Raw genomic sequence first — 16,718 nt, 5'->3', positions numbered from 1 at the left:
GCATTATCATCCGAGAAAGACCAATGTTATCCATTGACAGTGTAGCTAGTATTGCCATTCGAGAGTGGGAGATGTTGGACGTTATTGGCGAGTTTGACTTGCATCTTGGCGAGTCTGTTGAGTCAGCAACTTAGTTTACCATGGTTGCTTAACCTACACTTATGAGTCGAGTTATAGAAGCATAGAGGGGTAACCTTGAGGTAGAAACCCTTCGGGAGAAGATTTCTAGTGGGAAGGTAGAAAAAGGCTTAAGCATATATTCTGACTTGAGTGTTAGATACCTTGACCGTCTTTTCGTGCTGAAGTCTTGTCGAGAGGAAGTATTCTGAAAGTTTCACCACTCATGCCTTGCAGTGCACCTAGGAGGAACAAAGATGTATCGTGACCTTAGTCGCCAGTTTTGGTGGAGAGGTATGAAAAGAGATGTGGCCGTGTTTGTATCGAGGTGCCTTTCGTGTCAACAAGTGAAGGCCGAGCATCAGAGGCCAGCGGGTTTGTTATAACTCTTACCTATAGCTGCGTAGAAGTGGGAGCACGTCACAACAGATTTTGCTGTAGGTCTTCCGAGGATTCAACGGGGTAGTAACGCCATTTGGGTGGTAATTGACTGATTGATCAAGTCAGCGTACTTTGTACTTATGCGCACGAGTAACTCAGTAGATTATCTAGCTAACCTTTACATTAGGGACATAGTGGGGTTACATAGGGTCCCTATAACGATTATTTCGGATAGAGATTCGCATTTTACGGCTCGATTATGGCAAAGCCTACAGAATGTCTTTGGCATGAGATTGACTTTTAGCACCGCGTATCACCCTAAGACTGACGGGTAGTCAGAGCACACCATTCAGATTCTAAAGGATATGCTTTGGGGTAGTGTTCTTGACTTTAAGGGGTCGTGGGAGAAGCACTTGCCCTTAGTGGAGTTTGCCTATAACAACAGTTTCTAGTTAATTATTTGTATGGTACCGTTTGAGACCTTGTATAGCCGACCATGTAGGTCTCTTGTGTGTTGGGCTGAGGTGGGTGATGCACCTATGTTAGGTCCAGAATTAGTTTGGGAAACGACGGAGAAAGTTATAGTTATCCGTAAGAGGTTGGTCACGACTTAGAGTTGTCAAAAGAGCTATGCCGACCGCAGGAGGAGACCGTTATCCTTTGAGATAGGAGATCACATCTTCTTGAGGATATCACCTAGATGAGGTTTGATGAGATTAGGGAAGAGTGGGAAGTTATCTCCTAGATTTATCGGGCCTTTTAAGATCCTAGATCGGATTGAAGAGGTAGTTTATCGCTTGGCCTTACCACCACAGCTTTTTGGGATTCATGACGTATTTCATATCTGTATGCTCCGGAAGTATGAGCCGAATCCGTCGCACGTGTTGGATTGGACTGAGTTAGAGGTAGATGAGGATGCCTCGTATGAGGAGTGACCGGTCAGAGTCTTGGATACTCGAGACCAAGTCTTGCGAAGTAAGACAATTTCTTTGGTAAAAGTGTTATGGAAACATCACGGGGTTGAGGAAACAACTTGGGAACGTGAATTAGAAGTCCGTGAAAAATATCTAGACCTATTTATTGGTACTTGAGCGTGTTTTGAGAGTTTTGTTATGTTAATGTAATGTAAACATTGCATATGTTTTGAAAATGTGAATTGTATATTCAGTATTGAGAACTTGTTTATCATATTGATGAGAATGGATGACCAATGGATGGGTCATGGTGATGAATTGAAATTACTATCATTGTGTAATTGGCTTCAACTTGGTTTTAAATGTTTGCTTTTAATTTTGGAGATGAAATTCTTTAAGGGAGGGAGATTATAGTGACCTTGATTTAGACCCGACCCATTTATTACTTTTGAATCCAGGAAACCATATTCGTGATGGTTGTTCCTTTCTCTTTATGTTTGGTTTTGGCTTCAAGGGTCAACACCATCCTTGTTGGTGTCGACACTGCCTCCTTTTCTTTGTCTTGTTCTGCTCCTAGGGTCGACACCAGCTTTAGAGGTGTCAACACCATCTTACTTCTATGTTCTTGGAATAGCTACTAAAATTTAGGATTGACACTAGCCTTGGTGGTGTCGACAATTGTCTTTTGTTGTTGACCTCAAGGGTTGACACCAGTCTGGGAAGGATCAACCCTTGTTATTGTAATTTTCTATTTATTAGAGATATCTGTTTTGGACTATCAGAGAAGGATAGTTATGAGTGTTGTAGAAATTGCATGAGAATTAAGTGAACTAAAACTAAATTTTCATCCATGTGCAGTGAACATTGTTTCTTATTTAATGCATTGAAAATGTATTTGATTTAGAGAAAAAGGAGTGAACGTGGGAAAGAGGTGTGTATCACCAAATGAAGTTAGCTTGTGTGTCTAGGGTGAAAGTCCCGAAAAATGCTCATGTACATGGATGCTGATTCCTACAGACGAAATATCCGTAAAATGGCAATAGTAGCGCTTGCATAGGCTACGTTTACATGGGTGCCATTTGACAGTTTCCCGCGGATGAAATATCTGTGAAAGGGCGTACTAGTTTGAGATTTCCTTCTTGTTTTCTATTGTAAAAGGCATGGTTTTGAAAATTGTGATATAAATTGGGCATGACATTATTTTTGGACATAAATGTAAAATGTTTTGATATGGGCATTGTATATGCATAAAACCTTATGGTTTTGTTAAGATTTATACAGTGTGTTGCAGTGTTTCTACTGGGTTTTGGCTCACCCTATGTGGGAAAACCATTTTTCAGGTACTGGTGATATGCCTTTACCAAGGACTTAGCTTGGGAGGACTGTGGAGCTGAATGGTCAATTTTGTTATTTTGTATGTGATTTTGTACAAGACTAGGGCTTTATTTGTATTGAGCTTAAGACTTACATTCGATATACCCATGCACTGACTTGGAAAGATGTAAGCCATTAGGGTATATGATTATCTGTTTAGCTTTCACTTCTTTTCACTATCTCGTATCACATGCTGTAAATTCAGGATGTACTATTTATAAATGTATATCGCATGTGTCACCTTTTGTATATCAAACTCTGATTAATGAAATCTTATCAATTCAATTATGTTGATATTTATTAGTTATTATGAGTTGGATATATATATATATATATATACGGTGATTATTTCAGTGTGTTACATATCAAAACCAACCATTTTGTTACAACTCAACTTCATTTCCAATCCCATAACTATTTTCGAGAACCCATTTAAAAATCCCTCTTTTGATTTTTAACCTAAAACCCTAGATTTGTCCAAAAATTCCCAAATCACAATATTGTTTTTGAAATTGAAAATAAATAAATAAAAATTATAAGAAAGTGCAAAGAATCCCTATCTCAAGCTTAGAAAACGAGAGAGAGAATAAAGAAACTTCAAAAACGCCGAAACCCAACTTTGTTCCGATTAAAACGAAGCTCTAGAAGAGCTCTACCCTTTTAACAAAGGGACTAGGGTGTAGAAATGGGTGGATCAAGGTGTATTTGGAGATTAGAGATGATTTTTAGAGAGAGAGTATATTTGAGATTTAGAGAGAGAGAGAGAGAGGTGTGAAAAAGTGACTCAAAAAGTGAACTTTATGATCTGATATATGAGCAGACCGCTTGAGCGAAAGAATGGTCGTTCGAGCGACTAGACACAGTATGTGAGACCGCTCGAGCGAAGAATACAGACTGTTAGAAGTTTTGTAGATAGAGGACTATCGCTAGAGCTCAAGAAGGACTGCTCAAGCCAACACTGCTCAAGTACAAGAATGCCCGCTCAAGCATAGAATGCCAACTCCCAGTATCTTTGTAGACTTGCAAAAGTACTGAGAGTTCTCAAAGACTACTCGAGCACAAGAAGCGTCGCTCGAACGAAGAAGCCAAAATCTGAGCATGAACCATTTTGAAAAACTAATCCCCGACTTATTCCAAACACAACCAAGACACTCCAATAACCAATCTCAAAACCAATTTTATAAGATATGAACAATTTTATAAGACAGTGAAACCCGAATCCAAAACGTCAATGGGTCGGGTCTAAACCAAAATCGCTATAATTTTCAACAAATGTCCCTATAGCTCTAATAATTTCATCATTGTCCTTAAAGGCTTATACAGGTGAAAATATGAACTTATCACCAATTTTCTCTTCTTTTAATATTTTTACAATATATATATATATATATATATATATATTGTATTAAATGAGACCCTAACTTTCAGAAAAAAAAAAAAAAATCTTTTTATTGGACTCTCATATTCTTACAAATATATATGGCATGATTGACACTGATTATGTTTACAATATATCTATACTATTAGGCTTCTCTCTATTTCTGCACGCGGATTGAAAGGTGCTATTCTAATTCGTAGAGTCCACTATGGATTACATTTCAATAATTTAAATCCTTTATTTTGTCTGGCATCACGTGTATATCATTTATTAAAATAAAATATAAAAAAAAGATTAATATGATATCTGTAATGTATTCATTTTATCGCATTTGTATAAAAAAAAAATGAATAGTCTATTTCTAAAAACATTGACCTCTAATTTTTTTGGAGACAAACTCGAAAAAATAAATGGATTACGAATATTGAATAGACCTAATTTTATTAGTGAAGTATACGAATAAATAATTTATATCATAAAAAAAGAGATCCGTGATAGGCCTCACATGCTTGGACAACAACCTCCGCTCTAAATTTGGACTAGAGAAAGCCCATCTCCTATCATAAAGCAAATGCTAGCCTTGATGTCCTGATACCGTTACTTCTTTTCATGCCACAAGACATGTGAATTTTTTTATTTAAAAAAAAGAAAGTTATATAGAGAAGTGCATGCTTTTGGAAAAGAATATCACTTAAATAGCAAACACATTGTAATATTAATTTTTTTTTATTTTTATCTACTTAAATTACGTATGTATCACGTGTATCAAATAATCATACAAGCTAGCGCACTCAAGCGCAAAATTTGATTATCCGAGCACACCTTATTTATTTATTTATTTATTTTTTGGGGGGGGGGGGGGGGGGGGTTGGGGGTGTATGTAAAGTCGGCTGGCTTATTTAGTTGCCAGGCCAGACCAGTAGGCTGCCCATGTAAAGAAATCGGTTTGCATGTTACCAACCTGTAACTTTGCTAACCCACATACTGTTTCCCAGGCTTGATGATACGTTTCTTCCTTGTGGATTTCATTTGGGGGCCTCAGTTTGTGACTACAACAATAGCCCAGCCCATTAGGTGCTTCCCAACTTATGCTAGAGAGATGCAACCTAAGTTCAGACCCAAAAAGAGGAAAAAAACAACATTCTTAGGGCTGAGCAAGGAATCCGTGAAATCCGTAATCCAATCCAGTCCAGTCCAATCCGATAGGTTTGGATTGGTTTTTTGAATCCGCGGTTCGGTTCCGGATTGAAGAATTAAAAATCCGTAGTTCACGGATTGGTTCCGGATTGAATCTCACGGTTTCGGATTGGAACCGATCCGGACCGTATACAAATAGTCTATATTTTTATTATACAACCTCCCCCATAGTATCTTCTCTTATTCTATATAAAATCTAAACTCAAACCTAAAACCGTATAATATCTTCTTTTATTACTTTTGTTTGTTAGTTTTAAGTTTTAATTTGCAATGGTCTAAATACTTATGGTGAAACCAGTTTTCTTATGGTTGTTTAAATTATAGAACAGTATGTCGTTATTATAGAAAAACATATTGCTATTATGGAACTAATATAGCGTTATGTTTATATTTTTATGAAATTCAAGTGTTATATATATATATATATATATATTTGTTATTTAATTATGTGAATCCATGGTCCTAAACCGATCCAATCCGTATTTAAATAGATTGGTTCGGATTGGTTCCATGATTTAAACGGATTGGATTGGTTCCAATTTTTCAGGAACCGTAAATAACGGATTGGTCCTGGTTTTATCCCAATCCGATCCAATCCGGACCATGCTCACCCCTAAACATTCTTCTTCAATTATTCAAGAAAAAAAATTCAAAATAGTTTCTCTTCTAAATTTTGGCATTGTTATTTCTGATATCAAATATGACATGAGCTTTGACAGATTATCAAAGTTTTGGCGAGGTCTTCCTTTTATTTATTTTTGTGTAAATTATACTTACACCTCCTAAGGTTTAGGTTTAATACATTTCACCCCTGACAATTGAGAAATTACACTGACCCTCCTGTCATTGTAATTATCTAAACGAAATTAATGTTAGTATCGAAAAGACATTGAATTAATACACTCTCTTTTCTTGCTTTGCTTTACCTTTTTTTTTTCTCCCTCTTTTTTTTGCTTTTCTTTTTTTTTTAATGTAATTTCCTCTATTTTTCTACCAAGAGTTATTACTTTTTATATAAGTAGGGGGGTTTGTGAAATGAGACTATTAATCATATGGGTATAAATGTAATTTCCATAACGTTAGAGGGTGGGATGTAATTAGACCAAATCTCAGGAGGTGTTAGTGTAATTTATCCTTTATTTTTTGATTGATGGAACCCAAAAATATGAATGTGTTTATTTTTTGTTAAAAAGAATAAAAGAAAAAATATTTCCTATTGAATTAAGGTTGCCAAATTAAGGCCTTTTAAAGACTATTTCATCCTAAATTTGAAGGTAAATTATACTTATCTCTCCTAAGGTTTGAAAAAATACAATAAATTTTACAAATTTGATATAATTACTTTGAATTTTTTTTTAAATTTTAATTTATATAACACTTAACTTCTATTTTATTAATAATTTATTAGTCATATAAATAAAAAAAATAATATTGTGATCTCTTTTCTACTAAAATGTATATTTTGTCTTATTTATTTTTGTATATTCACATTATTTGCATTAGTTTCAATTTCTGTAACTTTACTAAAAAAGAGTTAAATATAATTATACCAAAATTGTAAAACTTATATTTTTTTCTAAACCTTTAAGGATATAAGTGTAATTTACCTTAAACTTTGTCTTTGACATGTCATCTTACCGATTCAATTTTTATTTTTATTTTTTATTTATTTTTTGATTCATCGAAAATGATCGCAAACACAAACAAAACAAAAAACCATGAAAGGAGGGGCATAATAGAGTCTAAATCATCCGATATGCCATGCCCACTATGTCTGCTTCTATTTGGCTTCGTATTACAATAGGTGGATCATCCACCACCACCAAATTTTCTAATTGACCAGCTCCCGTATTAGCAAGCATATCTGCACGCTACTCAAATATTGTAGATCAGCTTACCAATTCAGTATTGTAGATGTTGCAATATTACTCAAATATTATTTGAGGATATACATGCAGGAAGCCAACGTGTTAGGTACCAACTACAAAGTTTATTTAATCTTTAAAAAAAATATATCAATTCTTTTATCTAACAGAGGGCTCGCTTGGCAAATTAACTATTTTAGTAGGCTAAAATATTTGTGTTTGGGAAGAAGAGTTGGATTTTTTTATAGTTAGATGTAATATTTGTGAGAGAAAAAGTGAAATGATTATGAATTTAATGTGATATTTTATCTTATTTATTATTTTAATATTTTTTTTATCTTTCTGTGAATTTTAGCCGAAAAAATGGAAAAAAATCCTTTCGTAAACACCCTTTTACAGACATTGGCCCTGTTTGGTAGAGCTGTGGGAAAGTGCTTATAGCTTATGTCTAAACAGCTTATAACTTATAATTATGAACATAAGCTGATTTCTGACTTATAAATTAAGCATCTCCTGCCCCACTCAAAGAATAAGCTGATTTCTGATTTCCAAAAAGTTATAAGTTATAAGCTAAACCAAACACATCAAAATAGTTTAAATTAAACTAAAAACTGAAATAAGTAACTTTTAAACTGCATCAAACAGGCACATTGACATATAGAGAAATAGAATCGTAGTGTAAACACATGTTTTTATGTAGAAAAACTGAACATGAAATGGACAGGTCAAGTACGTTACAAAAAAAGGACAGGGTCAAGTCTTTCTATTCTAAGGCCATTCAATTATTGGTATTTGATATGGGTAAGTTTCCCGGAACCAACCAAAAAATCAAACTTTGAGTTTTTGCACGATGAGGACGCGTATCGTATTAATAAGAGAACTGCAGGAAATTACCTGATATATTCATATATATTATTCAGGGCCAACCAAACACTGATTATTCACGTGGAAGAAAAAGAAAAAGTCTTTTTTAATTACTTCTATTTCCTAGGTGATTGATTTTTACTATAAAACATCTAGTGCACATTCTGTTTATTTTTTTATTATTTATTAAGGTTTGATTGACAAAGAAGAATTTATTGATAAAGAAAGAATAGAAAGAGAGCATCCCAAAACATCAATAACCAAAAGCCTAAAAGGAAAATTGCAGCTATGGTAAAAGACATCAATGGAATATCAAACTAGCCCTAGAATGAAATAACATATGCCAGACAAAACAGAACAAAACAAAAAAAAGGTTGTTTGATATATAAAGACAAACAAACCAAACCACTCTGAAACAGGAGTCATAAAAACACTTTTTGAAGATAATTGTACGGCGTTATATATATATATATATATATATATATATATATATTTATTTATTTAAAATAAGGATAATACTATAAAAGGGGTATCATATGCCATTTATGTCATTTGTGAGTTTAATTATTTTAAATAATACAATTTCATATTAAAAGAGACATAACTAAGAAAAACTAAGTTATAAGTGAATAATATATAAGGTATAATAAAGAATTCTTAAATCATAACTGAAATAATATTATAACAAATATCACAATAAATTAACAAAGGTTTTGACCGTTGGTACACATCAATGTCTCTATTTTTTTTACATATATTTTCATAAAAATTAACTAAAATTACCACTAAAATTCACTATAAATGGTACACACGCAAAACCATAAAATTTCCACTAAAATTATCTGTGTGAGAAAATCATATGATTATTTATAGGGAATTTTATATATACACACATATTTATCTATATATAAATTAAAAAGAACGGCGAAACATGAAATGGACAGGTCTAGTATTTTGTTCCATACAACTATTCAATGATAAACAAGTGATGTGGGTATAAGTTTCTCGGAACCAACCAAAATCAATTCCACCAGAGTTTTTGGCTTATACGGTTAGTTCAACTGTTAGACTATCATTAACCAAAACACAAGGAAGATTACTAATTAGGGAACAGCAAGGAAAATATGAATTATTATTGGGTACGCTTAAAACATTGTTTACATGTATTTCAACCAAATGAATTGTGAAAATTTTGATTAGGAAGAGAGTTAGTATAACATGCATACAAGAAACTAAGTGGACGGTTGAGAAAGTTAGGAAAATTGAGGTTTTAAACTGTATTATAGTGGTAAGGATAGACGTAAGAATAGGGTAGGAATCATAATTGTCAAGGGTTTTGTGGAAAATGTAGTGGTGCTCATTAGGAATGTGGATAGAATTATATTAGTTAAACTAGTTATTAGAGGGAATATAGTGAACGTTATTAGTGTATATGTCCCTCAAGTAGGATTAGATGATCAGACTAAGAGGGATTTTTGAGAGTGAATGGATGAGATCTTGCAGGAGATACCCGTAGGAGAGAACCTAGTTATAGGTGAAGATTTTAATGACCATGTAGGCATAGATAAACTGGGCTTTGAAAGGGTACATGGTAGATACGGCTTTAGTGATAGTAATGAGGTTGGAAAGAGTATCTTAGATTTTGCGTTGGCTTCTGACCTTGTGGTGGCCAATATTATGTATAAGAAGAGGGATGAGCATTTGATAACCTTTAAGAATGGGCCAATTAAGAGCCAAATAGATTACTTCTTAGTGAGAAAAGTGGACCGTTTAAAATGCAATGATTGTAAGGTGATTTCTGGAGAGAGCCTGGCCTCTCAACATAGGTACTAGATTTATGTTTTAAAGGATAATACCAAGCTAGGAATGATGATGGGCGTTGTAGGACGAGATGGTGGGATCTAAAAGAGGATAAACTAGAAATATTTAAGAATAAAATGGATAAGGAAGGTACATGGGACTTGGAAGATAATGCTAACATTATATGGAACTTGATGGCCAATTGTATGAGGAGAATCTCAAGAGAAATGCTTGGAGAGTCGAAAGGAACGAGGCGCAGCTCTAGGGAAACTTGGTGGTGGAGGGAAGAAGTTCAAGCGGTAGTTAAGACAAAAAAAAAAAGAGTGCTTTAAATAGTGGCGGAAGGATAGAACTGAGAAAAACCTTAAGAGCTATAGATTGCCTAATAAGGAGGTTAAGAAACTAGTGAGAGAGGCTAAGTTGAAAGTTTATGATGACCTATACACTAGATTAGATAGTAAGGAGGAAGAGAAGAGAGTATACAAACTTGCTAAGATACATGAGAGAAAAACAAGAGATTTTAAGCAAGTTAAGTGCATCAAGAGTGGGAATTCTAAGGTATTAGTGAAGGATGAAGAGATTAAAGAGAGATAAAATAATTATTTTAAGAAACTATTCAATGAGGAACATGGAGGTACGTCAATAGGGGAAGAAATAGCCAGTAATACGATAAACCAAAACTATAAATTCTATCACAGGATTAGGAACTTTGAAGTGGAGATTGCACTTAAGAAGATGAAATCAAATAAAGCTTTAGGACCTGATGATATCCCTATTGAAGTTTGGAAGTGTTTTGACTAGGTTGTTTAACAAAATTTTGTTGACTAGGAACATGCCAAATAAGTGGAGGAAGAGTATTTTAGTGCCAATCTATAAGAATAAAGAAGATATCCAAAATTGCAACAACTATAGAGGAATCAAGCTAATGTGTCATATAATGAAAGTATGGGAGAGAGTGATAGAACGCCGATTGCGAGATATAACAGAGGTGTTCGAAAATCAATTTGGGTTTATGCTTGGTAAGTCAACAATGGAAGCAATCTATATTTTGAGGAGAGTAATAGAAAAGTATAGAGAAAAAAAAAGAGACATTCGGATGGTGTTTATCGACCTTGAGAAAGTATGTGATAGAGTGTCTTGGGATATAATATGGTGGGTGTTAGAGAAAAAAAGGGGTGACAAAAAGTTACGTTGATGTGATTAGGGATATGTATGAAGGGGTGATGACCACTATTAGATCGCCTACTAGAGAGACAAATGAATTTGCTATCACTGTAGGATTACACCAAGGATATACCTTAAGTCCTTATCTTTTTACTTTAATTATGGATGAATTGGCGAGGAATATTCAGGATGATGTGTCATGTTGTATGCCTTTTGCAGATGATATCGTGCTTGTAGATGAGACTAGAGAAGGAGTTAACACAAAGTTAGAGATTTGAAGAAAAACACTTGAATCTAAAGGATTCCGAATAAGCAGAACTAAGACTGAGTACATAGAGTATAAATTTAGTAACAGTAACAATGAAAGCAGAGGAAAAGTGAAGATTGAGAACCAAGAACTGCCTAAGAGTGAACATTTTCGTTATTTAGGGTCGATTATCATAACAGCAAGGGAGATTGATGTGGATGTGGCCCATAGGATTAAGGCGGGATGGAGTAAGTAGAGAAGTGTGTCTGGGATACTGTGCGATAAACGAATACCCACTAGACTAAAAGGTAAGTTCTATAGAACGGCTATTAGACCAGTGATTTTATATGTGATGGAGTGTTGGGCAACTAAGAAATAATATGTAGATAAGATGAATGTGGCTGAGATGAGAATGCTAATGTGGATGTGTGGCAAGACTAAATAAGACAGAATTAAGAATAAGTGTATTCGGGAATGGATAGGAGTAGCACCGATAGAAGATAAGTTGAGAGAGAATCGACTGAGATGGTTTGGTCATATTCAACGGAGACCAACAGAGGCAGAGTCAAGAGATGCGATGTAGTGACGGTATATGGAAGTGTTAGGGGACCGGGTAGGCCTAGACTAATGTTGGCTAGCGTTGTAAATAGAGATATAGATCTACTTAATTTGACTAATGAAATGGCCACTACAACAAATTGGGTCTTGAATGATGATTTTTTTTTGTCACCAAAGACCTAATTTTGTCATTATATATATTTGTTAGGAAATATTTTCGTCACCAGTTTTGTCATTGAATGTTTGTTACTAAAAACAATTGTGATGAAAAATAATTTCGTCACCAATAACATTATTTTAGTGACGAAAATTTTTGTCACCAAAAAGACAACATTTTATCGCAAAAAATTCACATTTTCGTCACCAAATAATTACTAGTACCGTATATAAAACTTTAGTTGACGAATAAATTTGTCATACACATTGATCATTGGTTAGGAAATAATTTCATCACAGTAAGATGTAATGTTGACGAAATTTTTCGTCTCCAAAAGTTAGACATGGATGACGAAATATATTTCGTGACAAAAAGATGTATACGTGACAAAAATTTTAGTCACAAAACAACAAAATCAACAAAACTTTTCATATATAAGCTGCAATAAATTTCATCACAAAACTTATTGTTCCATATTTTATAATTCAATTTAAATTATTATTTCACAAATATCTCTGCTCATATCTCAATAGCCTTCAAATATACTAACAAATCCACTAACTATTATCCACCACTTCACAAAACAATTCAGTAACCAATTTATATATAAATCAAAATATATACATCAAACAAATTGAATAATAATTCATAAAGTATAACAAAAACACCATCATAGCTAATCTCAAAATGAACAAAGTATTAGTCGACAAAAAAACAAATAACACTTGATCTTGATTTACAAGTAAAACTAAGTATCAGTCCACAAAAAATATCAACACTTGATTTTGATTTGCAAGTATACTTCCAAATGTCATCAAAAACTAATCTGCAAACAAAATAAAAAGGAAAACATTAATATATTATAAGGGTTTTTATGGAACCAACAAGCCTAATCTCCCGTGGAGCAAAAAATTGAAATAGAAATTCTATGAAGCACATTGAATGGAAGTTTAACATTGACATAACTATGAGACAAACAAAACCAATATGTTAAACTCCTTGAAATCAAGCTCACCTTATAACCATTGCAAGCTACACAAGCATGGAAGCATTCCTGCATGCAAAAAAAAAAAAAAAAAAGAAAAAAAGAAAAAAAAGAGCACTAGAGACCAAATTAGTAAAATAAATATTTTTAACCTGAATATATTTTTTATATTTGAATAAATAGTGATAATCTAATCCTAGGCAAGCAATTTTTCTTTTTCTTTATTATTTTTCACAAGCAAACCATTAATCGGTTGGAAGTAAAATATTAGCCGAAGCATATTTATGAAGTCCTCTATGCTCACTAGCTTTTGCTGAATTAACATGTTATAATGTGTTTCCGATGATGAAAATTTCATACACAAAGGAATGTCAATCTTCAAAGTCTTAAGTGAACCAATATGGTTTATGTATCTGTCAAATGTGACAGTTGTGCCTCTTTTCTATAAAGAGGAAGCTCTGACAATAAAGCAAGTTCTACAGTGAACTTCCGGTGCTGGGTAGAAATATGTGTTTATGATTTAGAAGTGCTTTTATCAAAATGCTCATTTATATGTACCACATTTAACCGATACAATTTAGAGATGCAGAACTATTGTTTCTTTCAAGTTTATAACATTCCAAGAATCTACAATCTTGGTATTCCTCTGATGCTTTCAAATAAACTGACCTCATTAACATTTCGCATTCTTAACCACTCAACAGTTCTAAACAAATTTTGAAGCACCTTCTGTAACATTTTCATATAAAATGCTAGTCTAATACTTTTAGCCTCTTGTGACAAAGAAAAATGGGTTAAATCATATCTCCTAACAGACATGTTAGAGTCCTGTGAAATCCAAAGAGTTTGTGAAAAGCATTATTGAAGGATTAAAAAAAGGAAGAAACCACTAAGTAACTGGCAGCACTAGGAGAACGGTCAATTTAAGCACCTCACTGTCAGTCTTTTAAAACTGGATCCTTGTAGCATATCTCATCGCACTCTCCCAAGCCTATTTATCAAATAGCAATAGCAAATAACCCTATAGCTTAAATCCTTAGAATGATGGAATCAAGTACAATGACTATCAAAGGGTCCATAAATGATAAATCACAGATACTGAATTAATTCACTATCTCACTATTATTAACAATTAACATCAGTCTTGATTGGTCAAGATCAAAACAATTGAACAAAAGAAAGTTAACAGTAACAAGATCTTGCAAATTGCTTAACCAAAATAGACCACATAAATGTTGAGTTAGTAAACACCAACTAACAGACATAAATAAAAACCAAAATGTTGATAACTAAAAAAGTAATTAAATACACTAGATAACATTTGTTTTTCCCATTTTTAATATCTTAAAACATCATCATGTGAAGATTAATTTTGTTGGTAACTAAGATGTGTCGATAAGCCTAGAGTTTTCTAAATCATTGAAGTATGGAATGATAGTGTGGTGGCTCTATTAAGAAGATACTCAGTCCAATGACATTAAGAGAGACAATCAAACATTAAGTGTATTTATACGGTATCAAATGTTGTATATAATATATACATGGGGTCGATTCTCAAGTCGGTTTAAGTTACCTGGATTCCCAATCAAGAACTAAATTGACCTGATCACTTATGGGATCTTTGAACCCAAAACCAAACCGTGCCCAACCAACCCAACATATGAAAACAATGTTGGTTTGGTTTGCAGGTTCCTTGGTTACTTTGTGCACACCTACCTGAGGACAACTATAGAAGTGGTGTCTACTACATCAGGTAATAAATGAAATCATAGTAAACATCCATAAGCATCAAAGTCAGCTAACACAAAGATGGTGCCGTACTGTGATGTTCACTACTGAAGTGCAAACAATTAGTACATATCACAAGTGACTAACAAGAAAAATGTTTGAAAGTCAATCATCAGAAACATTGACTATGGACAACATGCTAATGATATGAGATATATGTTGTGAAAGGGAACCCACATCATGCAGCCTTTTGTAATCCAACCTTTCTACATGTCTCTTTCCTGATAAAGGTGCAGACTCCCCTTGGCCAGGACCTGACTCTAGTAGATAAGACAACTCATCATTTAAAGATTGTTTTTTCCTCCGACCAACTTTAGATGTTTCTCCATTGGAGACACCACAGGGCTTGTTCTGGTCTGATGACACAGACATCAGTTCATCAGGTACAGGTTTGTCTTTGCATGGAGATAGATGTTATCATCGAATGCAACACTAAAATCCTCGGAGTCGGATGTAAAATCAGAACTTAAACTTTCTTTCTTAACCTGATCACTGATATCTGGAGCATCAGGATCATAATCATCATCCTCTAAATCATCAGAAGAAGGTAGCTCCAACTTCTGCTTGTTTTTTGGTGAATCTCCATTATCTTCAAAAGAAAAATAGAAATCAGATTCATTAGAACTAGATTCATCTTCCTCAACTTTCTTATCCACTTCTGAACCATCAGGGTCATAATCATTATCCTCAGAATCACAAGCATTAGGTGTACTTGCCTGCAAATGAGATGGCCAATCCACATGTTTGACAAACCAATCGAAAACTTAGTGTATACTCCATTTATGAATCTATCTAACATCTTACTATCCCCTAAATTATGCTTAAATACATATATGCATTAATCACCTATGGAATTAATTTATTTGGTTGCACCCTCACAACATAGATTTAAGCAAAAGTCTTAATTAAACAACAGTAATTCCAAGCCCAGGACTACAATCGACTATCTTACATGATTGAAACTTCAAAGTTTTCAAATTCTCACAATATGAAAGAGCTGATAACCACTAACCATCCGTTCTATGATTAATCAGAGTCAATTCTTCAAGCATTTGGCAGTACTGCCCAATTGCTTTGATCCCATCATAGCTTCCCTCACATCCACTGAGCTCACACCAATCTCTTACACCCTTGTGCCAATATAGTCAAACCAATGTCTGAAACCAAAGACCCATAAAACCCATCAACAAATCCAATCAATTTCAATATCTGAAGATTCTGAAACGCCATGATACCGTGTAGAACCTGATCGTTACACCGATGTAATTCCAATTCTTGCAATGTAGGACACTCCTCAGCAACACTCAACAACCCAATTTCACTAGCATTGATAACCATAAGTTTTCTTAAATTTGGGTACCCACCAGCTAATGATTTCAATCCATCAACTTCATCAATTGATAACATGTAATTCTCAAGAACAAACCCATTTGGGAAAACATTGGAATCAATATGAGGAGAAACAAAATTATGAGTCAACAAAATACCCTAGTTTTTAGGTGAAACTACACATCCACGAACCAAATTGACATGGATGAGATTTGGGAATCGAAGAAATAAACGACTGGAGCCAAGAAAGTTCCAATCTAGAAGCTTGAGGGAACGAACAAGGTGGCCTTGGAGATTGAACCAGCGTTTGGAAACTAAGAAATTGGATTTTGTTTGAGATTGAGGAAGTTTGGAGAGGATTTGGAGGAGAAGTTGGTCAAAGAGGAGAGAGATTGGATCTGAGAGGAGCATAGAGCGATCGAAGAAAAGGGTTTTGTGAGGTTGGGGTTTGGGTTTGGAGAGAGAATGGAGTTTCATAGCAAAGACGACATTGTTGAGAGATTTGTTGTTGTTGAGCCAGAGGTCTGACCAGCTCGATGGTGTTTGTGTTTTCTTCAATGGAGGAACTGGGTTTTGTTTCTCAGGTGAAAAAGACATTGT

The 16,718-nt window shown here is 34.1% G+C and overlaps 1 pseudogene; it reads right to left on the bottom strand.

Moving 5' to 3' along the window:
* Positions 1-15,160: 15,160 nt before the first annotated feature.
* Positions 15,161-16,718, bottom strand: LOC114289591 (F-box protein At5g07670 pseudogene; annotated as a pseudogene).

Source organism: Camellia sinensis, chromosome 3 (genome assembly GCF_055761805.1).
Source record: "Camellia sinensis isolate YWXY chromosome 3, ASM5576180v1, whole genome shotgun sequence".
NCBI lineage: Eukaryota > Viridiplantae > Streptophyta > Magnoliopsida > Ericales > Theaceae > Camellia > Camellia sinensis.
This window is presented reverse-complemented; position numbering and strand designations above follow the sequence as displayed.